The following is a 21,239-nucleotide window of genomic DNA, read 5'->3' as shown; positions in this document are numbered from 1 at the left end:
ATAATAATCACATTTTTCAATAATGCAAAAAAAATGCTTTCACACATCACAATTCCTATAGCATTTTTTTTCTATACTGCTTTTTTTTGGTTGCTAGTTTTGTTGTCGGTCACTCATGTAACTACTTGATGTTTATGAGCAAGGACATTATTTGCATATTAGATTTATGTATCAGGTTTGCCAATTTGGCTGTGTGGATATGGCCTTGAGCAGGTTGCTTAACCTCTCTGGGTTTTGCTTATCTATAAGGTTAATAACATAAATCTCATTGAGTTGCTGCATATTTGATCATGTTATAGGGCAGCTAACACTCTTCCTGGTATGTGGTAGATTCTTGATGAAATGTAAATATTATGGTGCAGTAACATGTTTGTTATTTCACTTTCACTGTATGTTTGTCTATTCTCCTTAATGAAATTTGAGGCTTCTGGAAGGATTATAGGACACCACAGTATTATTCCATACATGTTCAGTGAGCTCTCATTATCTGTCAATGGGTTTGAGTCTTGCTGCCAATACGTAGATAGAAAACATTTATTGATTTGCTTCCTGCCTGAGGAGTTAGAGATATATTTCACTGATAATATCATGTGACATCTCCTCCATTTGCACTTACGAGGAGCCTAAGCTGCTGGGCTTCTTCACCTATCTCTTAGGTCCTGGGTATTTTTTCATTCTTCCTATCTGTATTTCCATCTCTTGTCTAGGTTCTGCTTTAGTTCCCATTCTTACCAATCTTGTTTCTGAGGGAATTTCTTCCCAGTTGGAATAGGCTAGGACTTTCTGTAGACTTGACCTTGAGTTATGACCCTTGACTATGTTCCTTGCTGTATTTCTTCATGTCAGATGCTCCACATTCCTGTTGCTTTATGAAAATTGACCCATTAGCTCACCCAACATTGGTTTGACTCAGTTATCCTTGTCTTTCTTTCCTTCTAGCATTTGGAAGGTTCATCCCAGTGTCTTTAAAATGGGATGAGTATTGAAAGGTAAAATCTATCAGAGCTTCTAATTATATTTATTAACAAGAACTTAAGAATTAAACTAAATCTCACTGCTATAAAATGTATGAAAGGACACCATCAAGCCCACTGCATGCATATTACAGGTGATTACATATCTCACCCTACATGAAGTAAGTTGATTTTTTTTTTTTTTTTTTTTTTTTTGAGACGGAGTTTCGCTCTTGTTACCCAGTCTGGAGTGCAATGGCGCGATCTCGGCTCACCGCAACCTCCGCCTCCTGGGTTCAAGCAATTCTCCTGCCTCAGCCTCCTGAGTAGCTGGGATTACAGGCACGCGCCACCATGCCCAGCTAATTTTTTGTATTTTAAGTAGAGATGGGGTTTCACCATGTTGACCAGGATGGTCTCGATCTCTTGATCTCGTGATCCACCCACCTCGGCCTCCCAAAGTGCTGGAATTACAGGCGTGAGCCACCGCTCCCGGCCCGAAGTAAGTTGAAATAAAAGTGCAGGAGCTCCCCAGCCTGGAGATAGGGGTAAAACCCACATTTGTTCACTTGATTTCAATATCTTGCATATACTACAGTTTACATCTACCAGATGCTCTGGTAGATGGACCTATAGATATATAAAATCAACGAGTGATTTCAAAGATTTCATATAAAAAGCCTCACATTGAGGGTAGTACTAATAATGCGAAAACAAATAAAAGTGCAAAGGGCACACTTCTCTTTCAAGCAATGTTTTTCATTAGCCATGGTATAGTCTAAAATACTAATAATTATTTATTTATGTATTTATTTTGACACAGAGTCACCCTCTGTTGCCCAGTCTGGGGTCCAGTGGTGTGATCTCGGCTCACTGCAACCTCTGCCTCTCAAGTTCAATCAATTCTTGTGCTTTAGCCTCCTGAGTAGCTGGGATTACTGGTGTGTGCCACGACACCTGGCTGATTTTTGTTTTTTTTAGTATAGACAGGGGTTACGCTATGTTTTTCAGGCTAGTTTCAAACTCCTGGCCTCAAGTGATCCACCCTAAAGTGCTTACAAGCATGAGCCATTGCACCTAATTAATTTTACAATAACTGTTCAAAATAAGTGATTAAGATGCTTTGAAGAGATTTATACCTATTATCATTATACATCATTTTTTCCACAAATATATATTGTATATTGTATCTGTTATATATTTTTTAACATACATTTCTCAGATATAATAGTCATTAAATTAAGTGTAGAAATAATCTGAGTTTAGAATCATACTTTTCAATGGCTGCATCATAAACAAGTAATTTAAAAAATTTTAAAAATTTACTTATATTTATTACACATATGCTATAACTATAAATGCACATAATACACATAATATTTTTATATTATTACTCATTATTTTAGTGAAAGAAAAATATAGTACTATTAAAATTAACTATTTAAAATATTAAAATATTTTTTATTTTTTTATCTCATTCTTTTCCATTTCTACTTAGTGCATATTTTTTAAATGTACAAAATATTATGGTAACATATATATCTAATTTATGAAAAATCTTCAGAAACCAGTCATTTATGCTAACAGTTATGCTAATTGTGGTACATGGTAAAAAATGGTGGTGACAACTCTTAAAACTTACCCATTTACTTGGAGCGAATGCTGGAAGTGTTCCATGCTGCAAGGATCACTGAAGAACTCTTTCAGGTATAGTCAGTAGAACAGTGCTTCTCAAAGCATTCAAATTACTTGAGATATTGGTAAAATGAAGATTCAGTACATCTGGAGGGGCAGGGCTTTTTCCTTACAACAAGAGAAAAGCTGAAAAAACTGAAAACCAACTTTTCTTGATTCATGAGAGAATTGAGGTTACCAGACAGAACAATTCCCTGCAAATGGAGGAAGAGATGGATATTGAAAATCTTGGTTGCAACATGCAATGATAAACAGGTAATGTAAGCAGAGAGAGAGAAATTCTAAGGGAGAATCAAAGAATATGCTAGAAATCAAAAACACTGTAACAAAAATGAGAAATGCCTTTGCTGGGCCCAGCAGTGGACTATTTACAGCCAAGGAAAGAATAAATTAGTTTGAAGATATGTCAGTAGAAACTTCCTAAACTAAAAAGCAAAGAAAAAAAATAATGGAGAAAACACCCACCAAACAGATCATTTTAAGAACTGGGTGGATGTGACAATTAGGAAGATGTAACATAGGGAAGAAAATGAAGAAGGAACAGAAGAAATATTTGAGATTATAATGGCTAAGAATTTTCCAAAATTAATGAGAGACACTAAACAAGAGATCCAGAAAGCTTAGAGACAATCAAGTAGTAAATATAAAACAAAATCTATACCTGAGCTTATCCTATTCAAACTAAAAATAAATAAATAAATAAATAATAAAGAGAAAGAGAAAATTCTGAAAGAAGGCAGAGGGGTTAGGGAAGACACCTTACCTATAAAGTAACAGGAATAAAAATTATATTGAACTTTTTTTTTTAGAGAAAAGTGTTTCTAAAATATAATACAAACTGCAATTGTGAAAAATTACCAAGAGATAGAATAAAATGGAGTCATAAGATATTGTTGGGCTAGTCTATACATCATTTTTGTTAAAACTCAAATGGTGAAAGAAAATGTTCAAATTTTATAAAGAGGGATATATAAATGTTGATAAATATTTTATAATTTTGTATATCTCTAAGGATAGCTTCAGGATGTCTCAGAAACAAATAGATTCTGAAAAATCTAATATCAAATATGTTCCCCAACCATTTACTGCATTCTTCCTTTTTTCATCTTATTACTTCTATATCTGCAAAGCACATTTTGTTGCTTTTAGCATTTTTCAAAATTACCAATTTGCTCTTTAGTCTTCTTTAGTCTACTTCAGATTAAAATTGCAGGCAGAACTGCACAACATTTACTTTTCCTTTTTTTCCCTCTCCCTTAAATAGATCATTTTTCACACTTGAAGGGGTAGACTGTGCATGTAGGGCAGGGGTGATAATATGAGGGCAACTGCCTATTTTTAAGTAGATTCAAAGTCCCAGATGAAGGCAAAATATTTTTCTAGCTCTGAAACCTTGCTGAAGTTGCATCTCTGTAAACAATCAGGAACCAAAGAAAATGGGAGAGGAATTCTTCTGCCTTGTGAATGATAGTTTGGTTATTTGTTCACGTAGAAGCCTTAAAATGTCTTGTATGTGGTTATACCATGTTTGAGTTAGTCCTGTTTTAGACCCCTAAATAGGAGACAAACACAAGGACCATGCTAAGTGGTGTTTTGTGAGTTAAAATAATGGGATGGTGGCAGGGAAATCACCATTTAGAAAACTCTTCCTAACAATATGTATCGTGTACTTCATTATCCCTGGCTTATGTCTATTTTCTGAATGGCTTGAGGCAACATTCTATTTCATCTTGCTGCCCTTTCTGATGTTGCCATATAGAGTTGACTCCTCTTAATAGCTTTCTCATCATTTAAAAATATTTTTCTCTTTTTATCATTTATCTGGAATTCAGCATTTATAATGTGATATGTTATGAATATCAATTATCATCACTTTTTCACATTTATTTTCAGAATTTTTTTTAATCACTCAGACTTTATTACACGGCATGGCACTCACGACAACAGTAGGGGTAGGCAGAAATGCAGGCCAGAACATTCCACAATCCAGGGACGGTTGGTCATTCAGAAATTAAATGTTTCCAGAACACTCCGAAGTAAGGCAGTTGTTCAGCAGGTTGGGCCAGAAGCAGCAGGCCAGCACCATCCTCTTGCAGAAGGCCTCGACCTCATCATCCTCCTCGGAGAGTTCCGCCGGCCGGTCAGTGCCGAAGCCAGTGCCGTCCGCTGTGGTGGTGCCCTTGTTGACCAGGGCCCTTGATGACCTGGCCCTCTGAGCCCAGCCCCTCGCTATCCTCCAGACCATCTTCATCAGCATCTAGGAGCCGATGTTCTTCACGGTCAGTTGTACTCCAAGTAGTGAGGCTAGCGGCGCTCCTTCAGGGCCTTGAAGGTCTCCATAAACTTCTCCAGCTGATCTGGAGGCAGGCAGTCTCCCCTGCAGTGCTTGCCCCGGCCGATCTTTGTCAGCGGCTCGGCCCATTCCCTGGTCTTGTCCATCTCCACGCGCCGCAGCGGGCGCTCCCAGGTGCCCAGCTCACTGTCCGTGTCGCTGTCGTATCCTTGCTGCAGCTGCTGCACCGCCTTCCCCCACGGCAGCTGCATGTCCTGCATGGCCCGCTTGTGCTGCATGATCATGTCGTACAGCTGCTGCATCTCCTGCGGCTCCTTCAGCTGCCCTTCTGGCCGTCCAACAGCTCCGTGACACCCACTGGACCCACGGGCTTCTCCTTCTCTTAGCCAAGCCCCTTGAGGTACTGAACTGACAGAGGCGAGGGAGAGGCGTCCACGTCCAGCTGCACCAGCTCAGCAAGTGGTAGCTCTACCTTATCCTCTTCAGGCCCCCTCCGGCTCTTCCGCTTCCTCTTCACGGGGCGGGGAGGCGGGGCTGCGGAGGGAGGCTTCCCCCGGGCAGCTGGAGCAGATGAAGGTGAGCGCAGGCGTGGACGCTGACAGGGCCTCAGGAGAGGACTGGCTCTTCAGGCCGGCGTCGGGTGCCGTGAGGTTGCCCGTGGAGCCGCCTTGGCTTTCCCGAACTCCTCCAGCTTCTGTCGGTAAGACTTGGACCCTTGGCTGTTGGGCTCGTACAGAAAGCTGAATGCCTGGTTCCCGTGTTTGTTCTGGAGGGCAATGGTTTCCACCTGGGGAGCCCCGTCCGTTATGAACCTGGCCAACTTTTCTGCAAGGTTCTTGACCTCTTCGTCCTCTGGGAGTGAAACATTCTGAGAGGCTGCCTGCGACTTCTGCGCTTCCTTTCTTATCTCAGCCACCTTTTCTTTAGAGGAATGCCCTGCTATTCTTACCGTGCAAAAATACAGAAGCCGGGTTATCCTTGTAGTCCTCCATAGCTACTTTTTCTAATTCAGGGCCTCCTCCTGCCACAAAGCGGGCTAATTTCTCTATCGCTTTCCGAGTCTCGGCTCCCCCTGGGGGTGAAACTTTGATTTCCAGCCACTGCTTATGACACTCGGGTGGTCTGCTGCCGGCAGCTGCTTGAGCTGCGAGTAAGCTCTTCACTGGGCTGCGTAGGCTGGCCAGCCCCAGGCCTGTCGGCCTGCTGATGAGGAGGAATCTCTTCCCTGCACTCCGCTGGGAGTCGGCATGCTGGGAGCGGCACTGGGGGCGGGCGCTGGGGGTGGGGGGTGCAGCATTTCAGCTAGTCTGTGCCGTCTGCAATTTCAGAAACCGTTGCAAGAACCTACCATCGTTGGCAAACTTGTTGAAAATGCCAGAAGACTTGTGTGTATTTGTGATTTCACTAGAATGTGGGGGCCGAGGGCTGGGCACCTGATCCTGCTTGTTTTCTGTTCCGTTTTGGCTTCAGTTTCCCGTTTCTTCTGAGCAATGAGCTCTTCCTGGTGAAGGATGTTCATGTTCATTTTTCCAGATTTAGTGGGAGCAACCCCAAACCACCGGTTTGTCCTGAAGCATCCTGATTGTCCACCTTCTTGTCAGATTTCTTAACATATAGTCTGCTCAGTAATTATACACACTCTGATGTACCTGGGATCCAGTTGTAACATAGAATTCCATTCTTTGCAACAAATTTATCTTCAATAGAATCTTTTAGATTTTCTCACATTACTACTGCTTTTATAATAATATTTTTAGAATACTGAATTTTGTAAGAAAAATTAGTATTTCACTGCCCTTTAAATATTATAAATGTTTAAATTATTTTCAAAGACATTAATTGACAAAAATAACTGTTTCTGGTCATAGTTAAGGTATTATGTTGATGCAAAAGTAATTGCAGGTTTTGCCATAAAACCGCAATTACTTTTGCACCAACCTAATAAATTCCGAAAACACAATTACAGTTTTACGTTAAGAATGCATCTGGGACTTGCAGCCATTGAAACAGTTTACCTGGTAGCAGCTCCAAATCTGGGGTGGCCATATATTTTGGTTACTGATTTTATTTAACTTTTAAGTTCAGGGGTATATGTGTAGGTTTGTTATATAGGTAAATGTGTCATGGGGGGTTGTTGTACAGATTATTTCATCAACTAGATATTAAGCCTAGTGCCCATTAATTATTTATCCTGATTCTCTCCCTCCTACCCTCCACCCTCCTATAGGCTGCAGTGTATGGTGTTCCGCTCTGTGTGTTCATGTGTTCTCATCAGTTTGCTCCTCCTTGTGAGAGCATGCAGTATTTGTTTTTCTGTTTAGCTGATTCTAAAGGCAGGTAGTCCCAATTTTCAGTATTAGAAGAAAAAGATATTTACCAAAAAATAGTCTTTTACTTGTGAATGATCAAGTTGCCTTAGGCCAATTTACAGTATTCATTAACAACATAAAAGCATATGTCCAATATAAAATTTTCAGGTAGATTTTAATAAGATAACAAAATAGTATAGTACATTTGAGGTAATTCATTTATATGTATTCATACCCAAATCATTAAAATTCAGTTAAAAAATAATGCCAGAGTTATTTTATGGTTCCAGAATGCAATTATATTAACCTCACCTTGGCATATATGTATATATGATATATATATATGTCATGTCTTTCCCCTTTGTATTAGGGGAAAGACAAAAACAAACAAAACCAAATCTTCCTCCTTCAGGACCAAACATGTAAAAACCCCAAAACAACTTAGATACTTACCACAACCTGATGTATTGACAATAAAAATATTTTTAAAAATACTTACTTAGAATAAACTATCATAATTTCTTGGGACATATAACAATGTTATAAATAGTTTCTTGTTTGAGCCTTCTTTTTTTCCTTGTGGACATGGTCATGTGTCTTCCAGATTCACCCTCTAGGAAAGACATGAACCAGTTGCTGAGAGTGCTGTCAGTACTCTGACTTTGACTATTTGGTTCTTCAGGGATTGCTCCACTGTAGAGAGCTGTTTCAGTCAAGATCACCTTCTTAGAGCAACCCACCTCCAGTGACTAAAGGGAGGTTAGAATAGCCTAGCCAGTTTGGCTCAGAAAGGACTACTCTGATAAGCAGTTTTGGCTCAGCAAGGACTACTCTGACAAGCAGTTTCAGCCTAGGAACTCTCTTTGGGGTTGTCTGGCATACCTCATAGCATATAACTTATCATTCTGACTAACCCTGCTTCCTGTCCCTCTCTTCCATAGATATGGATCTCAAGGGGATTCTTTAATACACATTCTTCCCACTAAATACTATTTCAGAGGCTGCATCCCAGAAAATCTCTTGTGCCACTGTTTTTTTTTTAATTTAATTTAGTGTTTTAAATTGACATAAACTGTATATATTTCCAGTGTAGAACATGATGTTTTGAAGTACATATACATTGTGAAATAACTAAATCTAGCTTATTCACGTATGCATTACCTCACATATCATTTTTTGGTGAGAACACTTTACATCCACTTTCTTAGCATTTTTTAAGAATACAGTACATTATATACTATAGTTACCATGTTGTACAATATGTCTCTTGAACTTATTCTTCCTGTCTAACTGAATTTTTATATCCTTTGTCAAACCTCTCCCCAGAACAAACCTTCCAGTAACTACCATTTTACTCTCTACTTCTATGAGATCAACTTTTGTTTTTTTTTTTTGAGTCCACATATGAATAAGATCATGTAGTACTTGCCTGGCTTATTTCACTTACTATGAATGTTCTCCATGTCATCTATGTTGCACAAATGATAGGATTTCATTCTTTTAATGGCTGAATAGTATTCCATTGTGTATATATACAATGTTTTCTTTACCCATTCATGTTTTGATGGACACTTAATTTGATCCCATGTCTTGACTATTGTGAATAATGAATGTTGCATTGAATCTTATGTTGTTTGAATTTGCTTCATTACATCTCTTTTATGTCACAAAATGTTCTCTGTATTTCCTGAAAATTGGTAGTTAGATTTAAAATTTAGTTTCAGGTTTGATTTACTTTTTGCAATAATATTTTATTGGTATCGTTATAATATCATTTTGGAACATTAGAAATAATTGATAATCATGCCTTTATCCAGTATGTCATTGTTTTTGCTATTATAATTGTTTGGTACATTTCAAGGAAAAGAAATACTGAATATCACATCCTTGTCCTACTCATAAGACAAATGTAAAGCAGGGGCAATTTGCTTTTGGTTGTTCTCCATCTTCTTTACCATTAGACCATTAGGTACCCAGTGACTTTTTGCTATGTGGAGTTTCATGCTTTGGCCCTTCTATCACACCTTAACTATTACAGTAACTAATAAAGTGCTCATTTGCGGGCTGGGCACTTGTAAAAAATAATGGCTCGTGATTTTTTCTCCCAGAAGAAAATTTATGCCTTTCTGATAGCCACATTTTGGGTTTTATTTCAAACTGGTAACACAAAGCTTTTGTTAAAAACTTTTTTTTTAAGTCTTTCTTTGTATATGGCCTTTTCTCAAGAAAATAAACACAATCTGAAATACTAATATTCTAGTGGTATTAATAAGTTACAGCATGTCCTCAAATAACATACTTTAATTTGTTTTATTACACTATCAATGATAAAAAATCAACAGTGGCTGTTATGGTTTGGCTCTGTATCCCCACCCAAATCTCATCTAGAATTGTAATCCTCACATGTTGAGGGAGAGAAGTGATTGGATCATGGGGGGTGGTTTACTCTATGCTGTTCTTGTGATACTGAGTTCTCATGAGATCTGATGGTTCTATAAATGGCAGTTTCCCCTGCCCTCTTCTTACCTCCCTCCTGCCACCTTGTAAAGAATGTGCCTATTTCTCCTTTGCCTTCTGCCATGATTATGTTTCCTGAGGCCTCCCAAGCCATGTGGAACTGTGACTCAATTAAACCTCTTTCCTTTATAAATTACCTAGCTTTGTCGTTTTGGATTTCAGCTGTAGGAAATTGGTTACATGGGCAGCAATAGGCAAAATATTCTATAAAATTAATTGTCATGCTGATAATAACTGTCACAATATCCTTACAGACCCTCTATAATACAGTCAACAAAAACACTACCATTGTGAAATAATTGTAAACTCTATATTTTTGAGGATATATAATTATTTTAAAGCTGGATACAGACAGAAAATGTATACTGTTTTTACATTCTCATTGCTTATTTAAAAGGAAGTAACATTTATTTAGTTTATATAATGTACATTTAGTAATACCTCAATAGATATTGTGTATATAATACTTATAAATTCTTCTGTAATACTTCTCATTTATTTTAGGTTAGTAACAGGTTATTGGGATTTTAACTTGCTTTTTGAAATATGACACATTTTAAGCGTTTTATAATGGAAGAACCTCATTTACATAAATATATTTATATAGCGTGGTGGCCATGAAAATATGCTACTCAGAACTCTTACTGCTAGAGGCATAATGGACTGATGGCCTGTGCTGCTTTCACTCTTTTTCCTTCACTGTGCTCCTGCTGAAGCCAAACACTTTGTGAGTTGCTGTCATTGCATGTCTGAGCACAGCTGGGTATTAATGTTTTGGCTACAAACTGTTTTCAGAAAAAGGTAAAATAATGACTCTCATACAGATATGAAATAATGTTAAAGATTTTATTTAACTTATCATGACAGAACCAGTTACTCTATTTACCTGAAATTTCTAAAGTATCAAATTCATAGTAGCAAAGAATAGAATTAGTGGTTGCCATGGGCTGTGGGGAACAGGTGTGTTAGTCCATTTTCATGCTGCTAATAAAGACATTCCTGAGACTGAGTAATTTATAAAGAAAAAGAAGTTTAAAGGACTCACAGTTCCACATGGCTGGGGAGGCTTCATAATCATGGTGGAAAGCAAAGGAGAAGCAAAGACATGTCTTATGTGGCAGCAGGGAAGAGTGTGTGTGCAGGGGCACTGTCCTTTATAAAACCATCACATCTCATGAGACTTATTCACTGTTATGAGAACAGCATGGGAAAACCCACTTTCACAGTTTAATTATCTCCCCCTGGCTCTCTCCCAAGACATGTGGAGATTATGGCAGCTACAATTCAAAATGAGATTTGGATGGGGACATAGCTAAACCATATCAAGGGGAAATGGGGAATCATTGCTCAATGGGCATAATGTTTTAGTTATACAAAATGAATAAAATCTAAATATCTGTTGTACAACATAGTACCTATAATTAACAATAAAGTCAACCCTCCCCATCTGTGGGTTCTGTATCCACATATTCATTCAACTATGGATTAAATATATTTTTTTAAATGAAAATAATATAATTAAAAATAATAAAAATAATACAGTATAACAATTATTTACACAGTGTTTATATTGTGTTAGGTATTGTAAGGAATCTAGAAATGGTTTAAAGTACAGTCAGCCCCCTGTATCCATGGGTTCTACATCCATTGTTTCAACATACCTCTGACAGAGAGTATTTTAAAAAATTACATCTATAATGAGCATGTACAAATATTTTTGTTATTATTCTCTAAACATTACAGTACAACTATTTACATAGCATTTACATTGAATCAGGTATTATAAGTAATCCAGAGGTGATTTAAAATACAGCTATGCATTGCTTAATGAGAAGGATATGTTCTGAGAAATACATTATTACGTGATTTCATCACTGTGCAAACATAGAGTGTAGTTACACAAACCTAGATGGTATAGTCTCCTACATTCCTACACTAGATTGTATAGCCTATTGCTACTAGGCTACAAACTTGTGCAGCATGTTAATGTAATGAATACTGTAGGCAATTGTAACACATGGCATTTGTATACTTAAACATATTTAAACATAGAAAAGGTATAATGAAAATACAGTAATATCTTATGGGACCACTGTTAAATATGTAGTCAGTAGAAATGTCATATATTCCTATACATCAATAATAGATAAACAGAGAGCCAAATTATGAATGAACTCCCATTCACAATTGCTACAAAGAAAACAAAATACCTAGGAATACAATTTACAAGGGATGTGATGGACCTCTTCAAGGACAACTACAAACCACTGCTCAAAGAAATAAGAGAGGATACAAATAGAAAAACATTCCATACTCATGGTTAGGAAGAATCAATATTGTGAAAATGGCCATACTGCCCAAAGTAATTTATAGATTGAACACTATTCCCATTGAGCTCCCATTGACTTTCTTCACAGAATTGGAAAAAACTACTTTAAATTTCATATAGAACCGAAAAAGAGCTTGCATAGCTAAGAAAATCCTAAGCAAAAAGAACAAAGCTGGAGGCATCATGCTACTTGACTTCAAACTATGCTGCAAGGATACAGTAATCAAAACAGCATGGTACTCGTACCAAAACAGAGATATAGAACAATGAAACAGAATAGAGGCCTCAGAAATAACGCCACACAACTACAACCATCTGATCTTTGACAAACCTGACAAAAACAAGCAATGGCGAAATGATTCTCTGTTTAATAAATGGTGTTGGGAAAACTGGTTAGCTATATGCAGAAAGCTGAAACTGGATCCCTTCCTTATACCTTATACAAAAATTAAGATCGTTAAAGACATAAATATAAGACCTAAAACCATGAAAACCCTAGAAGAAAACCTAGGCAATACCATTCAGGACATAGGCATGGGCAAAGGCTTCATGACTAAAACACTAAAAGCAATGGCAACAAAAGCCAAAATAGACAGATGGGATCTAATTAAACTAAAGATCTTCTGCACAGCAACAGAAACTATGATCAGAGTGAACAGGCAACCTACCGAATGGGGTTAAATTTTTTGCAATCTACCCATCTGACAAAGGGTTAATATCCAGAATCTACAAAGAACTTAAACAAATTTACAAGAAAAAAATAAACACGCCCCCCAAAAAAACAAAAAACAACAGCCCCATCAAAAAGTGGTCAAAGGATATGAACAGACACTTCTCAAAAGGAGACATCTATGCAGCCAATAAACATATGAAAAAAAGCTCATGATCACTGGTCATTAGAGAAATGCAAATCAAACCACAATGAGATACCATCTCACACCAGGTAGAATGGTGATCATCAAAAAGTCAGGAGACAACAGATGCTGGAGAGGCTGTGGAGAAATAGGAACACTTTTATACTGTTGGTGGGAGTGTAATTTAGTTCAACCATTGTCAAAGACAGTGTTATAATTCCTCAAGGATCTAGAAATAGAAATACCATTTGACCCAGCAATTCCATTACTGGGTATATATCCAAAGGATTATAAATCATTCTATTATAAAGACATGTGTACACGTATGTTTATTGTGGCACTGTTCACAATGGCAAAGACTTGGAACCAACCCAAATTCCCATCAATGATAGACTGGATGAAGAAAATGTATGCAGCCCTAAAAAATGATGAGTTCATGTCCTTTGCAGGGACATGGATGAAGCTGGAAACCATCATTCTCAGCAAACCAACACAGGAACAAAAAACAAAACACTGTATTTTCTCACTCATAAGTGGGAGTTGATCAATGAGAACACATGGACACATGGAGGGAAACATCACACGCCAGGGCCTGTCAGGGGGTGGGGGGCTCCAGGCAGGATAGCATTAGGAGAAATACCTAATGTAGATACTGGGGTGATGGATGCAGCAAACCACCATGGCATGTTTATACCCATGTAACAAAACCTGCACAATCTGCATGTGTACCCCAGAAATTAAAGTATAATAATAAAATGAAAAAATTATATTACCACAAAAAAGAAGAAATGTTTTTGTTGATATTAATATACCAGAAATTTGAATAACTTCTCAAATAATTGACAAAGGAAAAATGTGTTTTTGTCTTATAAAATTCTTTGGCTTATTTGCTACTTTATTATTCATGTCCTTAAAAGTGTATGGCATAGTATTGTGGAAAAAAACAGACAAATTGAAGAGAAAACATTAGATCTGAGTTTATATCTTTTAGAACACCAATTTATTCTCAGAAGATATGACTCTCCTTTATACATACAAGTTAAATGGGGATATGGCTTATGAATTACTGAATCAAAAGAAAGTAGAAATTACTATAATTTTTCTTATAAGATTTCACTAAGAGAAATTTATTTTTAGGAGAAATTATGGAATGATGGAAGTATAAGGAAATTAGAAGACATGGTGATGTAGATTTGAGATTAGACTTAGCCACCATGTTAGTTGTGTGACAACCAACAAGTCAACTAAGTTTTTCAAGTCCATGTGTGTGTTTGTGTGTATGTTGTATATGTGTTTAAATCTACTTAAGTAGTGGGGGCAGGAAGGGATCAACATGAAATCAAATGCATCATGAAGTGGTGTTATTGTAGAAATTTAGGTTGCTCTAATGATTTTAAAAGGTTACAAAGTAAAGTTACCCTTCTTATGCAATCTCCCTTAATGTTAAAGATGAGTATACTAAGTCAGTGACAATTTGTCTTTCCATGCATACGATCTTCCAGTCAAGATTCAAAACTTAGATTGTTAGGTTTTAATTAATTGTTAAGATTTCCTTGTTATAAATTATTTACATTTATCTTTTTAAGTTCTTCATAGTATTACATCTTTCCATCAGACAAGTGTGCAGAAGACTTACATAAATAGAAGTTTGAACCATTCTTAAAGATTTTGAATTGTTGACTCCTCAAGGCAAAGCCTAATTATTTTGTAAATGTGAAGACAAAATGAAAAGTTAGCATCTTTAATGGAGGTATAAACGTGATGATGGTGGAGGAATCTTTTCCTATATTTCTGTAGCATAAAAATGGTAATTATATAGTCTTGCCTTTAACAAAAATTGGCCTTTTTAGAACTTTGAGAGTCTTGACCTATTAACTATCTGGCTTTAATATGGAATAGAAAATACAATCCACAAAACCACTACTATGTTCCCATTAAATTAATTAACTTTTTAACCACTTTAGAAGTTAAAATTTTAAAACCTTGGGCTTATTTATTTGAGAGAACAAAAGGAAGAGATGTGTGATTAAAATTATTTTTAAAAAGTAATGATGGCAAAAATAATTATCCTTAATGTAAGCATCAGAAAGAATGTGACTATAAAAAGTAGCTTCACCTGGGACATAAAGGAGCAAAGCTCCATTTTTCCTCCCTGTCTGTGCACTTAATAGGTGTGATGTCCTCGGCTCTGCTACAGTGGCAAAGCCTTTATTTAAAAAAGGATAAGGAACAATATGTTGGTCATCAAAATAAGTCTGGGTCTGAGGCTGGGCTACTTCAAGTACCAGGAGTAACAGTGAATTTAGAAGCATTCTTATTTTATGCAGGCTACCATAATTTCCTCCCTCCTTCCCTCCCTTCTTTCTTCATCTTTCTTCCTTCTTCCATTTCTTGCCTTCAATGACCAAAAATATCCTAAGGATTGTATATTTTATAATAATTTATTTTGATGAGATGAAAATTATGGATTTGTTACATATACACTAGTGTTTATTAGTAACCTAATTAGCAAACTGTAAAAACATTGTTTACAGTTGTGTTAAAATACCTTTGTGGTTTATTGGAATGTGAATAAATTAAAAGATAATCTTTGTGGTAGCTGACCACAAACCATTATACTTTAGTTGGTATTTTTGTTTATTGTATATATAGAAATGTATTTACTTATTTATTCTATACTACCTGGAAATCAAATTATAGAAATGTTAATCACAAATGTTAATATTGACTAATATAGTCAAAAGGAAAGATGAACCAAATGCTAAATCTACTGGGGGCCAGAGAATTATTCCAATAGATTCCTTACAGACTTAATCAGATATTAATCTTGATAACTTTATTTTAAAACATACAAGAAATTAAATCAGTAATGCACTCTTTGAACTTAGAAATTTTCTTTCACAGAGAATCATCACCCAGTCATTCAGCTCTTTCATATAAATTTCTAGCTAAAGCAAATATTCTAACTGAAAAATCAACAGATTATTTGATTTTCCAGTAGAACTCTTTTCTGCTTCTTCTTCTTTACTTATTTGAGACAGGGTCTTACTGTGTCACTGGGGCTGGAATGCAGTGGCACAATCAAGGTTCACTGTAATATCGACCTCCAGGGGTCGGGTAATCCTCCCACCTCAGCCTCTCGAGTAGCTGGGACTACAGGCACCTGCCACCACCCCCAGCTAATTTTTGTGTTTTTTGTAGAGATTGAGTTTCATCATGTTGGCTCAGGCTGGTCTCCAACTACTGGGCTCAGCTGATCTGCCGGCCTTCGCCTCTCAATGTGCTGGGATTACAGACATGAGCTACTGCACCCAGCCTTGATTATTTAATTTTTAATTTTCGTTTTCTAGTTCTGAATTTGATTAGAGAAAAGGGAGAAATAAATATATTAAGAATTAGGTGATCAGAATTTTAGACCTAATTATGTCATTTTCTCTTTGACATTGAGCAAACAGAGAGATTTGTATCTCTTTCCTTATAGAGGTAGGGCAAGAAATATATAAGCCATTATATTTGTAAGGTCTTTGAAGCCTGAGGAGCACTATAATAATACCAGAAATTATTATTTAGAAAAAATACAGTGTAATGAGTTTTATGTACTTTAAAAAAAATCAGAAACCAATATTATCTAACTCTATTAAATTGAAAAGTATGTGACTAATATTATAATGTTCTAAATAACAGCAACAAAATTGCTTGTGACTTCCCAGACCGACACTAATATTCTGACTTACGTAAATGTTAACTGTATTTTGCTTTATTTTGATCTATAAACATTGATGCTAATTGTATTATTGGAATCTATTTATTCATTCTATAAATATGCATAAATTAGTAGTAAAGCAATATGCAAAAAGGCAAAAACTTGTAGAAATACTGTTTCATAATCAAGAATGGAAACATATGCATATATGTATATATAGATATGCATAAAACACATGTATATGTGTGTGTGTGTATGTGTATATATATATATATAAAGAAGAATGAAATATGATAATAAAGTGATAAAACTGAGGCAGAAAATACAGCATTAGTGTTTAAAGGAAAAGATAATTACTGTGATTGTCAATATTATTGGAATCCCAAGGCTGGTTTTCTAAGTTGACAAAATTCAGAAAAATTATACATAAATAAGCCATTTTAGTAATCAGCCAAATAAGATAGCCTGAAATTTGATCTCTTAAAGAGAGGACTTAGTGATTTTAAATTTAACATAATTATTGACCTATTAAGATTTATAACTATTGCAATTTATCTATTATTAAGTTTGCTGTTTACTTTTCTATTATTTCTTACATTTTTGGACTAAATACCTTTTGGTATTTACTTCTCTTCTATTGGTTTGTTAGTTGTTAATTATTTTCTATTTTTTAGTTATTATCCTAGTGCTCAATAGGCACAAATGACTAGTGTCTATCCTATTGGACAGGACACAATAGAACATTTACATAATGGTGACAATTCTATTGAAAGTCAATGTGTCAAAGCCTTTTAATGCTTTTTCCTACTTTCCCACATTTTCTATTATTATTTTCTATTATTATTGCCTTGCATATTAGATTTACATATATTTATACTGTGCTAGATTTAATATTATTGCTTTTGTATAGTCAATTTATTTATATTTACCTACATATATAACTTTCCTATTGTCCTTACTTCTTTCCTTCCTACATTACCATACTTTATCTATAATACTTTTACCCTGAAGATCTCTCCTTAGTACTAGTTTACTTCAGGAAAAAAAAGTAATGCATTATTTCATTATTTATTGCCTGAAAATTTTTTTATTCCATCTTCAACTAAAAGAATATTTTGAAAAAAAAAAAGATGTATGTCAACAGTGTTTTCTTTCAATGTTTTAAAGATGTTATTCCATTTTCCTGAGGCTTCTATATCATTTAATATAAAATCAGTCACAACCCTGTTATTCCCTTAAGGATCATATGCTTTTTTTGGCTGTTTGTGCTTTCTCTGTTGTCAATATGCCTTAGTTTTACTCTGAAGTGCAAAAGGAAGATTGTACATTTATTCTGCCTGAGTTCCAAACAAGATAAATCTGTTTTATCTGTGGTTCACATCTTATTTCAGTTTTGAAAATTTCAGCCTGATAGTTGCTCAAACTTTTTCTTTCTGTCTCTAACCCCTCTGAGGTTCATATGTGTGTGCACACACACACACGCACGCACGTGCACACACACACACGATTTTATCACGTATAAACAAATATACAATCTTTTCTGAATATTTCATTCTCTTAGCTTCTCTGACTGGGCATTTTCTAATGATCTACCTTCTTCTAATTCTCTAATCTTCTTTTTGCTGCACCTATTCTGCTGTTAAATCCACCTATTGACATCTTAATATCAATATTTGCAATTTTAAATTCTAGAATTTCTTTTTGATTCTTTTTTAAGAGGTTTAAATTCTCTAGTACAATTTTCCCTCTTGTTATTTATTTGAATATAGAAATCACAGGTTTTCTAAAGGTTGACTCTGATACGCCCAGTAATTAGGTCATCTATGGTTCTTTTACTGTCTGAAAAACAGCTTTGAAGCACATTTAAACCCCACATGTGCCTAGAGCTCTCAGGGATTCTAAACAGTGACATGAGCCCACACTTGTTTTTAAAGAATGTATTTTAATTTTACCTGTTTTCCTCTTACCTACTTTGATTGCTTTCACCTCTTCTTGTGTAATGCCAAATGCGAAATAGTTCATGTGCCTACTCACTCCTTGAGGGGTTTACTGCCTTTAGAATTCAGTTCATCTGGTTGATTCCTGACCTCATTTCCCTGATAGGCTCAAGAAAAGTTACAGTTTGGTAGATTATTTTGATGTCAGCATATGAATGATGTTCTCTTGTGACTTTATAAATCCTTATTTAAACCTAAGGAAAATAATAGCATATTCTCTAAATTTCTGTATTTAACTTCACCCCAAATTATATTATCTACTTACCAATGGCTATTGAAATAAAATCCACTAAATAATAGCATTATTAATCATTACCAAAAAAAACAACAAATCAATGCCAATTATTAAAACTTTAAATTCACATGTAAGAAGATATAAAGAGAAATTGATTAAAACAACAGAGACCTGATACCAGTTAGCTTAGTGACCCTTTATAAATCATTTATCATTTCTTATCTGTGTTTCAAATGTCGATGTAAAAAGTGTTAAGTTTAGAACCTAAGTTTCTCATCTCTCTACTTATTCTGCCACCTCCTTCCTCCCCAATGCATATGCCTATAACCTGAACTCCAGCTTTACCAAACTACTATTTCCTGTTTCTATTTGTAAAACACTGTGATACATAAATAAAATATGTATTTTCTTTGACATTTTAAAATTGAATTGTATATTTTGTTTTATTCTTACTGGACACTGAACTACTTGGCCTGGGGGATTTTGCTCTTTCCTTCGGATCTTTGTATTCTCAAGAAGAGAGTAAAACAAAGTTTGTTTGTAAACAAAATCTGCTTGCAAACTTGCTCACTGATGAGGACCTCAAATTTCTTACAAATCTCTCTGGATATTAGACCTGCACTATTTAAAACTTGTGGGTTTCCATGCTGACACATTTGAGAAGATATTTAAGTTGTTCTGCATTTATAATTGTGAATTCATCCATCCTAATCTCTGTACATACGCAATAATTTATTCTATTTCTCATGTACAAATCTGTTCACATTAACATTCAGATATGTCAAATTGTTCCATTTTTTTTTTTTTTTTTGGATTTCCAATATACCTCTAGTAGTAAAGTAAATTAGAAGACCAAAGGTTAAGTACATACATATAACAGCCAGAGAGGCCCAATGACTGTTTTCAAAAGCTCTGCCTGAGGCATCTAATATTGTTATAAAATGGAATTCTTACATGAAAGAAAAAAAAAAACCAAGGAAAACTATTAATTGTACATTTCCTTGGCAGGTTTGGTAATGGATTTGATAATTTTGTCATCAAGTCATAAACCTCCAATTATGTCCAAGGTAATAGAGCTGTTTTAAGATAACTAATAAAAGCTTCATTTACTCAGTGTGAAATCACTCAATGTCTTCCCTTTTATGTCAATAACTAGTTTAACAGTGAAGATGGCAAGTAGGGGCAATTTATATAACTGGACGCCATGCAGACATCTAGCATGGAATTTTCAGTTTAACAATATCACTTGATAATGAAATGTATCAATGGAGTGCTCTTGTTATTAATTATATTAATAACATTTTTATAAAATAAAAATGCAATCAGCAAACTCTGCAGGCTTCCAGCCTGGCAAATGTTATGGCAGTGTTAGGTGGATTAATTTGTTTTCATATTGAATAGTAACAATAGATATATTAATATTAACATATAAATTAGAATGGCTTAAGTACTACTAATTCATACTATTAATTCACTCTAGAGCTAAATTCAGTGATAAAAGTGGAATAATAATTATATGAGAATGAATTTAATGATATTCAACAGATCACTTTAGTTGTTATGCATAACTGTCTCATATATGACAACATCATTTTTATATATGCAGATGCTAGGAGATTTAATAATTACTAAAACTTATTCACATCTGGCTTAGAGACAAAGATGAATTGTTTTAGTATATGATTACAACATAAAGTTGTTTCTTTTTCCCTAATTTGCATGCTGTTTCTTACAGAAATCCTGAAAAAAAACTTTCTGAGGAAAACGTAATGCAAATAGAAAATCATCATCTATGTCTTTACCTGGAAATGTGGTTGCATTTGTTCTAAGGAAATTTTAAAGAAATTTGAGGGTTTTACACTTAATAAAATGGTTTTATTTTGACCATTCCTTTTGATGAAGGAGTATTAGACTACCATGAGTGGTAAGATATATGTGGAAATAAAAACCTATGTACTGTTTGCCAAGTAAATTTGGTTTACATTATATTTTATATCAAAGTAGTCTAAGCAAACATTCACAAAAGCATCTTGGTCATTGGATAAGAACACACACACACACACACACACACACACACACACACACACACACCCACCCCATACCTGATTCAGTCATTATCACTTAATGCTTTACTGCGTTCCCTGTACTTCATGGCACCCATATAAGCTGCAAACTCCTTTAATCCCTGTTGCAACAATGCAATTACAAGAGTCTTTTATAAACTTGTTGGGGATGAACGTACAAATTAGTGTTATATTCGTAACAGCCAAGTAAATTGGCCATATTCTAATAATCACTTCTGTTCTTAAGGGTATTTATTCAGGATTTAATGAAAGTGTTAGTATAACCAGGAG

General features: G+C 35.3%; 1 pseudogene; it reads right to left on the bottom strand.

The window, feature by feature from the left end:
- Positions 1-4,659: 4,659 nt before the first annotated feature.
- The window catches only part of LOC105733777 (SURP and G-patch domain-containing protein 1-like), a 122,905-nt pseudogene continuing 106,325 nt past the window's right edge, over positions 4,660-21,239 (bottom strand).

This window comes from Aotus nancymaae, unplaced genomic scaffold, assembly GCF_030222135.1.
Source record: "Aotus nancymaae isolate 86718 unplaced genomic scaffold, 86718_ANA_hifiasm-v0.15.2.pri h1tg000002l, whole genome shotgun sequence".
NCBI lineage: Eukaryota > Metazoa > Chordata > Mammalia > Primates > Aotidae > Aotus > Aotus nancymaae.
The sequence above is the reverse complement of the archived record's forward strand: the minus strand, read 5'-3'. Positions and strand labels throughout refer to the sequence as shown.